The following is a 9,909-nucleotide window of genomic DNA, read 5'->3' as shown; positions in this document are numbered from 1 at the left end:
TGCATGTGTGGATCCAGAGAATCTGTTGTACATTTTATTTTATTTGGCCCTTTCTCGGGTTCAGTTCCAAACGTCCCTATACTCAAAAGCAGCCATAGCTTGGACCAAGAGATCAAGTCTGCGCACGGACACAATGTAGTCTTTATTTAAGCCGTAAAAACACAGCTGAGTGTCGCTGAAAGGCTTCAGCTGGTTACGACTTACTGGTGGGCTAATGTGGTTAGCATGTTTGTTTTTGAATGCCCGTCTCTTTGTTCCTGAGTGGGATGGCACTCCGAGGTTCGGAACCCCCTTTACCCTCCCCTGCTCCAAAAAGCCTCTGTAGTTAATAGGAGAAAGGTGTTTGTGCCGGGAAGTTTTTCTGAAGTGTCCAAGAAGAGACGAGGGGTCAGCTGAGACAGGAAGCCCATGGCCGGTGCTGTATGAAAACAGCTCTATAGCACAGAGCCTTCAAAGGGAGAAGGGGATGATCTCCCCGGGGACTATGCATGCACGCACACACATACTCACACACAGGCCTGCTCTTCTTGAAGAATGCGGCTGAGGGAAAAGGCGACCCCAGTGTGAAACATCAGTCAACAAGTGTGCACCCGGGGTCAGAGTTCAACGCACTTCTATTTTTTCACCTGCTTCCTACAGCTTGAAGAGAACTTTTGAAGCTCTGGCGGGCTGGTATGGCTTTGCTTTCAGGGCCGCTCAGTTTGTTTACACATACAGTACAATACACCAGTGGATGCTTTGATGCTTGGAAGATGTTACTGATACGCACGTCGGGGGGGGCCACGGAACACACGACCATCGATGTCCTCTCTGTGTGACCTCCTAAATATGCAACTAATGTCACATAATGTAACTCAACTCTGTTTTTATTTTTGCTGCTTTGATGTAAAGAATCCATGTCAGTTATAACTGGAAGCACAACAACAGCACACTCAAGGTATTGTTTAGTTAAAGATGGAGTCTGTTTCAACAAGGCTGATGTTAAGGTCAGTATGTGAAAGGGCTTCATGCTATGGAGCGAATGCAGACAGAATAAGATCAAAAAGCTTTGGATAGTGACATTCCAGTCTGAAAGATTTCCCCTCACATTATTTTTGGTCATGCAGTGTAACATGCAGTGCTGCCGATGTACGGTTGGCTGGAGAACCATCAGAAATTCGCTTTATGTACTTACGGATCCATTCTTTACTTTCTGTATGATCCTTTCATTGGGTGCCTGCAGCTGACTGTCTAGCTGCACAGCTGTGCTGGCACACCAGTGGGGGAGCCCAATTTTATCATAATCATTCTTTGAATACCTTTCATTATCATAAAATATGTGAGTATTAAAGGGATGGATTCCCCGGCCCCGCCAACATCTTCATTACCCATTCTGACTGACAAAAACCTGCTGTCCTAGGGAGTGACATTAATAAAAGATGGGATACTAAAGCCTTGTGAAGTCTTCTCCTTGTTCTTTGGGTTTTCACTGTACACCTTTTACCTGCTTGGATGCTTCATCACAATGATTCAATGAAATCAACTCTCAGGAGGGGTTCTCTATTGTGTTCTACTAATCACACTGATGAGTTTTGATCATAGTAATCAATGGATTTGGGAGAATAAAGTCTGATTGTTCACAGCCAAAATCTGTAAATCTAAAATCAACAAACGTGTTGAGAAAAAAAAAACATTGTCGTCCCTTTGTTGTAGCAGCATATTCAACAGAAGAACAAGAGGCAGGGGAGCACTAATTTGAACCCACGGAGGGTGTTTTGGAACAGTAGGTGTGCTATTTTGCATCTGATGAGCTCCAACAGCCACCCCCTAACAAAATAAAAAAACACCAGGCTTATCCAAACTGCTACAATGAAATATCCATTAAATATAGCCGCAGAGGGAATACATTTAATGGGCACCCTAAAATTGAGTGACAGTGCCTTTTGAATGTATAATCATAGCTGTATTGTTGGGAAAACCTAGAGATTTTTGGAGGTTAATATACCGCTGTGTTGTTTCATTGTATATGTTGAAAGACTGGATGCAGGCACAGCATCTTAAAACACACACACACACACACACACACACACACACACACACACACACACACACACACACACACACACACACACACACACACACACACACACACACACACACACACACACACACACACACACACACACACACACACTCACAAACCTACCGTACATCTGTAGGAGTGGCTTTGACAGAGTTCTCATCAATGTGACAGGATGTGATCAAGGGCAGTCCTGTGATGTGTCCGCTGGGCCTCTGCACGGCCCTCACTGTCCCTCCCTCCCTCCCCCTCCCCCCAAACCACAACAATCCTAATGGGCTCTGATGGGCACCTCCATCTTGCCTGTCTAATTGATGTAAATACTGTGCATTTGAACCCGCAGTCCTTCCCACCATCCCGGCCTGCCCCTCCCTGTGTTTCTTATAACAGTAGGGATCAGAGGTTAGGTTGACTGAGTGATCATTAGAATGGCAGGCCTTAATATAGGAGCAGTTTGTCTGATACCCCATCTTCATCCCGGACAGGATGCCACCCTGTCCGCTTCATCTAGATCATATTACACGACACGACCTCAGAACAGATACTACCAGTGCCCTACTACACTGTAGGCCACTAGGGCACGGTGGCATTTTTGGAGGGGTCCCCTTGCCTGTCACAGCGCTTCCCTGACACCGCTCTGTTCGTCTGGCTGAGATGCACTCTGTCATTTTAAGGAGGGCTACTGTCAGTGGGTATTGAGACCGTTGTGTCTACATGCCCTGGCATTTTCAGTGGCGTTCACTGCAACGGAGCATCCAGCCACCCTCTTGAGAGTTTGTGATGTCGCGGCCAATGATTAATAGTTAGAGATGGGCTATAAAACGTCCAGTGTGGCCAGATGCTAGCCAGGGCTTTGCTGAACTGATATAATGGACATAGTCTGCCAATTTGGCTCCCTTACAAAGCCTGGAAGTTCCCCAAGATTGATTCTGTTTCTATGTAGCGGTGCCCTGGGGGCTGAATTTTGAGGATGCACTCTTGTGAAAAATGCTGTGGTGTATTATCTTCAGCTGAAAAAAGCACTAAATGCTCATGGATATAACAAAAAAGCTAATACACTCACTGACATTTGCATGCAACAGTGAAAATTAAAGCGGATTTATGACCATTTTATCATTTCTTAAGTCAAGGAAAAGCTCTGTGACTGTTGATAAAGAGGGTGGGGGGGCTGGGATAATTTGCAGCAGGAAACCTTCTGAGGCTGTTTTGCAAAACAAAACGAAGAAGCTAGACCCTTATTGAAAAATATAGTGCAGTGAGACGGAAATGTATTAACTGGCACCAGTTAATGTGTGCATTATTCATTTCTGGTGAGCATGAAAAATGATCTAAAGAGGTTTGAAATTGCAGACGCGCAGGCTGACTGCACAGTGGCTGGGCTTGCTGGTTCGTTTCATCCTCTTGCAGGGGTGTTTGGGCAGAGAGGTGGAGGGACAGAGGGTTGGAGGATGGAGGGGAGGAGTGCGAGCCCCTTTCTGGACAGTATGGCTTTCCAGTAACAGCTGTGCTTCTCTCACGAGGGGGCGGCAGCAGCACTGGGAGAGAGGCTGCTTGGGACAGATGGACCAGCCCAGCACTACCTCCCCTCTCACCTCCCACCACCGCTTCTCTTATTAAAAATATATTTCCTCCATTAATGTGTTTAGCTGTGTAAATGTACATGTGCTCTCATGTGTGCGGTAGTGTAACTGCAGTAGTAACTGTATTTAAAGTTATGCAAGGTGGTGAGTTTAGTGTGTTTAATTTTTCCTTCCATTTTTCCCTCTCTTGTGTTATTGCCTTTGAACCCTCTATCATCTTGCCATTTTCTCTGACTTTTCTTCCCTCTCGCCACCACTGCTACAGTAGGAGGCGGTGGGCAGTAGTCAGTGCCAGTGGCATATGGCTTTCCACTGTGCTAAACATTCATACAAAAGACAGGCCCATCAGTCATGGCTGTGGCCGGATGAGGGGAGAGAGCAGGCCTCTGATGAATGGTGTTTAGGACTTACCTGCTGTTAAAACATTACCTCCCAAACACCAGCTCCCTGAAGCACACACAACACAGAAGTGTATAATATCCTGAAATACGGCCCTTGTGTGCACACATCATGTACGCCAGGTTATAGCAAATAATAAATATGCTACTTAAACCCCTTGCACAGAACCCCAGGTCAGGCCTTCATAGACCAATTAATGCAGAGCATCTGCTGTATAGAGGAAGCATGCTAGAGAACTTCCAAGCCATTTTAGGCAGTTTAATAAGGAGGAGAGCCGCTTCCTGCTTGCTCCAATAGCTCTCATTGCTAGAGTAAGCATGGAATGGGTCTCCTCGATTAGACCAAATTAATCCATTCTTCAGGGATTCTTTTTCTGGTTCTATGGTGAAACCGGCACGCCTTTGTTCTTCCTAGAGCCCCGGTGTTTTTTCTGCCAAATTTAACAGAAGGCTCGGAGGGTAACAGGGGTCCAACCCAGTATCACCTTCTGGAGCAGAGCAACTAGCAGAGAAAGACAATCAGCCTGGACCCCGCTGTCTACAGCACAAAGTGAAAAGACTCTAATTGGGCTTCTTTACGCTGCATTTTCCTGCAGGATTGCTGGATCATGAAAAAGCAATTAAACCTCAGAGCTGCAATTCATTCATTCTCATTTTTATCCTTTCATTGGAAATAGACAAATTTGAAATCACTTATGTGAGTCAAGACTTGTGCTTTTTTGAGTTTTTTTATGTGGGAGAGAGCAGCTGTCCTCTTAAAGGATCCTATCACATATTGATACAAATTGAAATATAGTCATTACAAGAATTAAGGTTCTTTAGTAAATTAAACCCAAATGTACCCGTTTAAATTCAAAGGAGATCTTTAAATATGCTATAATTTAAACCAAAACCCTCACCTTTAAAAACTGTAATAAATATTGAGGAGTGTAATTCACAATGTTACCTCTAGAGGCAGTGCTCCCCACGAAAAGCATGACCTCAGGACAGCAGAGAAAAAAAGTCAGAAAACATTTAAGATGTTTAATGTTTATAGAATATTGTTTTTATTCAGCCATAAAAGAGGCTATACATGTACTGGTCAAATAGTAAGTAAGTGTTAAAAGATACAACATCAAACCATGTATTTCTTTTTTTAAAGTAAATCCTTAAATACTATTTTGATTACGTTTTTGACAGCCATGGTGTGTGAGTGATGTCATGTTGCAGGTCATTTTAAGACCTGGTTTAAGTGTGATACACCTGTCCATCATTCTCATACATTACTTAGTTGTTGTTTTTTTAAACACAATTTAATATTACATTTAGCTGATATAATATTGAGGATGATTTGACTGAAACATCAAATCTTACGTTTCATTTTTGAGAAATAATAATATAACAATTTAATCAGCCCTTAGAAATTGTCTCCAAAACACCTTTTGTGAGTTAAAATGTTATATAAACACGTAAACCAGGGAAGGCTTAATTAAAGTGGTTATGTTGTAATAAAGTGCAATTGCGTTAGACAAAAAAAAACAACTCTCAACTCGGAGCATTATTATTATTATCATGGAATCTGTTAAAAAAAACCCACACACATCTGAAAAAGAAAGAATCCAAATAAATGAGTTTATCTAAAATATTGACGGTCATTGAAGAGAACATGTACTTTCAGTATTTCAAATCATGTTGAGGGATTAGACACAACCAAAGACACATTAAAAGCTCTGCAGAAAACAAAGATTACAGCCAAATGAATAAATCTATAAATGACAAAAGGTTGGTTTATTAAAGCATCAAATATGTTTGACAAAATGTCACATTGATTTAATTTTAAATGTTTAATATTCCATTGAGTGAATCATTACAAGTCAATAAATTACCTGTAATAATTGCATTACAAATTAATTATTAAGGCCAAGTGTGTGACTTTTTTTTTCTCGCTACTGATTTTAAAATATTCACAGCAATAACTCATAATTAGAGACACACAAGACAACCACCAGTCATTGGCCCCATTTTCAATCCAGGCATTGTTAACCAAGCGCTTAACTATCTCATAACACCAAATGTTCCAGTCCGCGGACTCCATACATTGTAAATTAGGTCTGTTAATATACTCTCTGCTTCAAGACACACAGAGGGACACTGGTGGGTGTAACCACACACACACACACACACACACACACACACACACACACACACACACACACACACACACACACACACACACACACACACACACTTGCAGAGACTATGCAGTAGGGTGGGCTTTGCAGGCTCTTTTTTTTCTTTCCCCACCACGCACAAAGTGATCAACTATCACACCCCAGACGGTGAGATGTCAACATGAAATACCTTCATTTGCATCAGCTTTAAAAACTGCCGGACTTCTTGTTATGTGGGCGACCCACCAGTGTCTCCATAAAATTCACTTTAGCCATGGGGGTCCTGAGACCTTGCTAAATACTGCCCCAATACTGCTGTCAACAGTCCGTCAATCACATGACAAATCCTTCTGATTAAACAGAGCTGCACTGGCTGCTTCACAATGGACTGGAGTCAACTGAATTAAATCTGAATGTGTGTGTGCCGCAGAATCACGTCATTATGTTTTTTATAAAGACATTTCTGCAGGGCCGAATATTTTACGTTCTATTAAAGATCCCATTTTAAAATCCTAATTTCAGTCTTTTAATTTCTTCATGTGATCTTGTGTTTGTACCATCTTTTTCAGATAAACATATTAGATTTTAGGATGACCAAACTGTTTATTTTGTTCTTGTAAAAAGAACGCTTTACAGATCAACAGTTGCCTTGTGAGTGTAAAAATGGAAACATAAAAAAAACAATGCATTAAATATATTAAAATCTATTTTCAGAAGCACTAATAAAGAGGGTTTCATCCTCCGATTCTACTTCTACTTCATTTGTACCAAATTTAAATCTTAAAATAACTTACTCAAGGGCAGGTTTTTACTTTTCTAAAAATAAAAGATGTGAACCACTTTACCAACTTTTTGTTTGTTTTACAGTTGATTTATATTGAGTAATAAGCACACATTGACAAATCATTTTTGAGGGGTGCAATGGGTGGACACATCATGCAAATAAAGCTGCCTTGCTAAGAGCATCTAAGCAGCCTGTAAAAGCCTCAGACAGACAGCCGAATAAAAGGCGGCTCAAAAGACAGGCTGTGGTAAGATAAGAGGCAACATCTAATCTGACTCGGATAGCTGATACAGTCCTGCCACATCTAAATCCTAGAGGTTTGGTCTGAAGAGGAAGGGTTTAACTTAAACCCCTTTCAACGTGCTAAATGTGTTTTTGTAATTAAACCCATACAATTAACACTGACAAGCACAGGTCAAAGAGAGCACAGTCCCTCTGTACAAACGGACATCCGCAAGAGAAAAGGGCCGGAGAAAGAGAGATGCAGAGGGACAGATAGAGGGAGAGAGAGCTGCACTACACAAAGTTGGGAAGAGGGAAGGAAGAGATGCAGAGCAGTGAATGAATGAAGGGTGAGGAGGGGAGAAAAGTGAGACTTCATTGAAGTTGTATGGATTACAGCATTCAGGCTATATGGTGCTCTGCAAGTTAACCTCCAGACCACAGTGTTTATTCGGGGACTGTGTTCCAGATCTGGGGGGATATCCAGTTCCTTGACTTCAAAGACACAGAGCTGTTGGAGCAAAGCTTCTAGCTGCTCCTTAAAGCTCGACATTAAGTGAATTGGAGCAGCTGTTGCAATTTGTGACAATATTATTACTATAAATACTGCTCCACATGGCTGTGGGTAATGGATTACCACCAGCAGGTACTGTAATTCTAACACGAAAACTATCTGCGATGAAAAAGAAACACAATCTGAATGCATTACCTGAGAAAGAAAATAATGTAAGTAATGTTAACTGTGGAATAAAATGTACATCATTTTACATTTTTAAATGAAGATTGTAAATAACTACAATGATGTTTGATTAATCACTACATTTTATTGCATCTTTGAGGGATCCAGGAGCTCCAAAAGCTGAAATATAATGTTTCTGTTTGAGTAATCCAGTGCATTCATCCCTGATTACAGGTGAAAGGAGATAAGCAGCAATCTTTGACAACCTTCATTGTAAAAGTATGCTTTCAAGCTCCGCAGTGAACACTACACCACCGTTTACGAGGGCATTGTGTTACTGTAATAGAGTCACATTGTTCTGTCAGAAAGAGTGTTTTCTTTCTTATGGCTATCATGTAGCTTTTAGTCAAAGAGAACTGAAACAATACGATATGTCTAGCTGTATTTAATTCAAACAGTGGTCATGATACACTTAGATTCTAAAATATATTTTAGAAATAAGTAATGCTTCCTTTAGTCTTTAATTATATTGTTTGTAGTCCCTGATGTTCATTTGTTGTAGATTAACATCATAAAATATTCAGCTTTATTTACCAGAGCTTGTCTGACAGTTGTATTATTGTTACCACATTGACTTGCATCAACAACATGCACAATTGTTGTTTTTAGTTAGGCAGGGGATTATTTTTTGTTCTCCCTACCATTTTTTCTTTTTGTATTCTCCACGTGCAACAAAAAAATAAGGTTTGGGTTATTTCAAGTGAGGCTGAAAACACCTTTTAAAGAACACACAGTTAAAACTCTGCCCAACCAGCCATGAAATCATAATGGATCTCTTTGAGAGGCAACTATGATGGTCTACTCATTATTGTGGAGCCATTGAAAACATTTGCTGCCAGCACCACATGCAAAGATTTAATAGAGTGAAGTGAGGCCTGCAAACTGAAACTGAATGAAAGAAAATCTTCTTCGAACTCTGTGTTGGCTGAATGATCTATCTAATTATAATTATAGTTCACTGCTGCTCTTCGGTTTCATCCTGAAACATTTTTAACCAATCTGTCTCTTTTCAAATTAATACATTATGCACAGTGTCAGCCACAATAATAACGGCTCCTGGACTTTTTCAACGAAAGCAAGTCATGGATCTGTTTTTTATTTACACAATTACAACCTAACAGCCAGACATATTTCGAGGCAGTACAGAGTATGGTATCAATAAACATTACACAATCAAAATACACTTTGCACATTGTGAATAATTGAATAAAGAATGATTACTGAATGAGTGGGTTTTATTTTCTTAAAATCACAGAGAAAAACACATTTTTCACTGAGGGTCAAGAGGGAGTCTCTGCACATCTCCTCCTGCACAAACAGCTAGAAGAGCTGCCATGATCTTAGTGGGTTCTGAGTGTGTGACCGATGTCACGGGCCTCACGGCCTGATGGACACAGCTGTCTTGCCGCAGGCAAAAAGGAGGAAGGAGGGATAGTGGGAAAAAATACGGACAGGAAAAGGAGAAATGGATAGAGGGAGGGCAAGAGATTGTGCTTGAGTGAGTGTGTGTGTGTGTGTGTGTGTGTGTGTGTGTGTGTGTGTGTGTGTGTGTGTGTGTGTGTGTTTTGGCCGTGGTGTTGATTGTCCTCTGGCACTTTCTGGGGCATGTGCCCACTCAGCGTGGCACCGCGCTTATTCAGCACCCCGCGCCGACCCCACCAAAAACTCTACACAACAGACAGCAGAGCAACACACAAAGTAAAGTCACAAAAACGCTTTTGGACACAGGACCTCTCATGTTGCTGACCACAGAGAGACACACTCACATGAACACTGGGCAGGTAACACGAAGACACATAAACACAGGTGCTAAACATCGCACCACAACATGATACATAGCTGGGGAAGTTGCTGGACACAAATATCCCAGGAGACATCCTCGTACGAAACAATGGAATGAACACAGATGATCACGGGACTTGGCTGAGAAAGTCTGGGAAACAAGGTAACGATACTCACAGAACAGTAGAGTTTTGT

This window comes from Eleginops maclovinus, chromosome 7, assembly GCF_036324505.1.
Source record: "Eleginops maclovinus isolate JMC-PN-2008 ecotype Puerto Natales chromosome 7, JC_Emac_rtc_rv5, whole genome shotgun sequence".
NCBI classification, from domain to species: domain Eukaryota; kingdom Metazoa; phylum Chordata; class Actinopteri; order Perciformes; family Eleginopidae; genus Eleginops; species Eleginops maclovinus.
The sequence above is the reverse complement of the archived record's forward strand: the minus strand, read 5'-3'. Positions refer to the sequence as shown.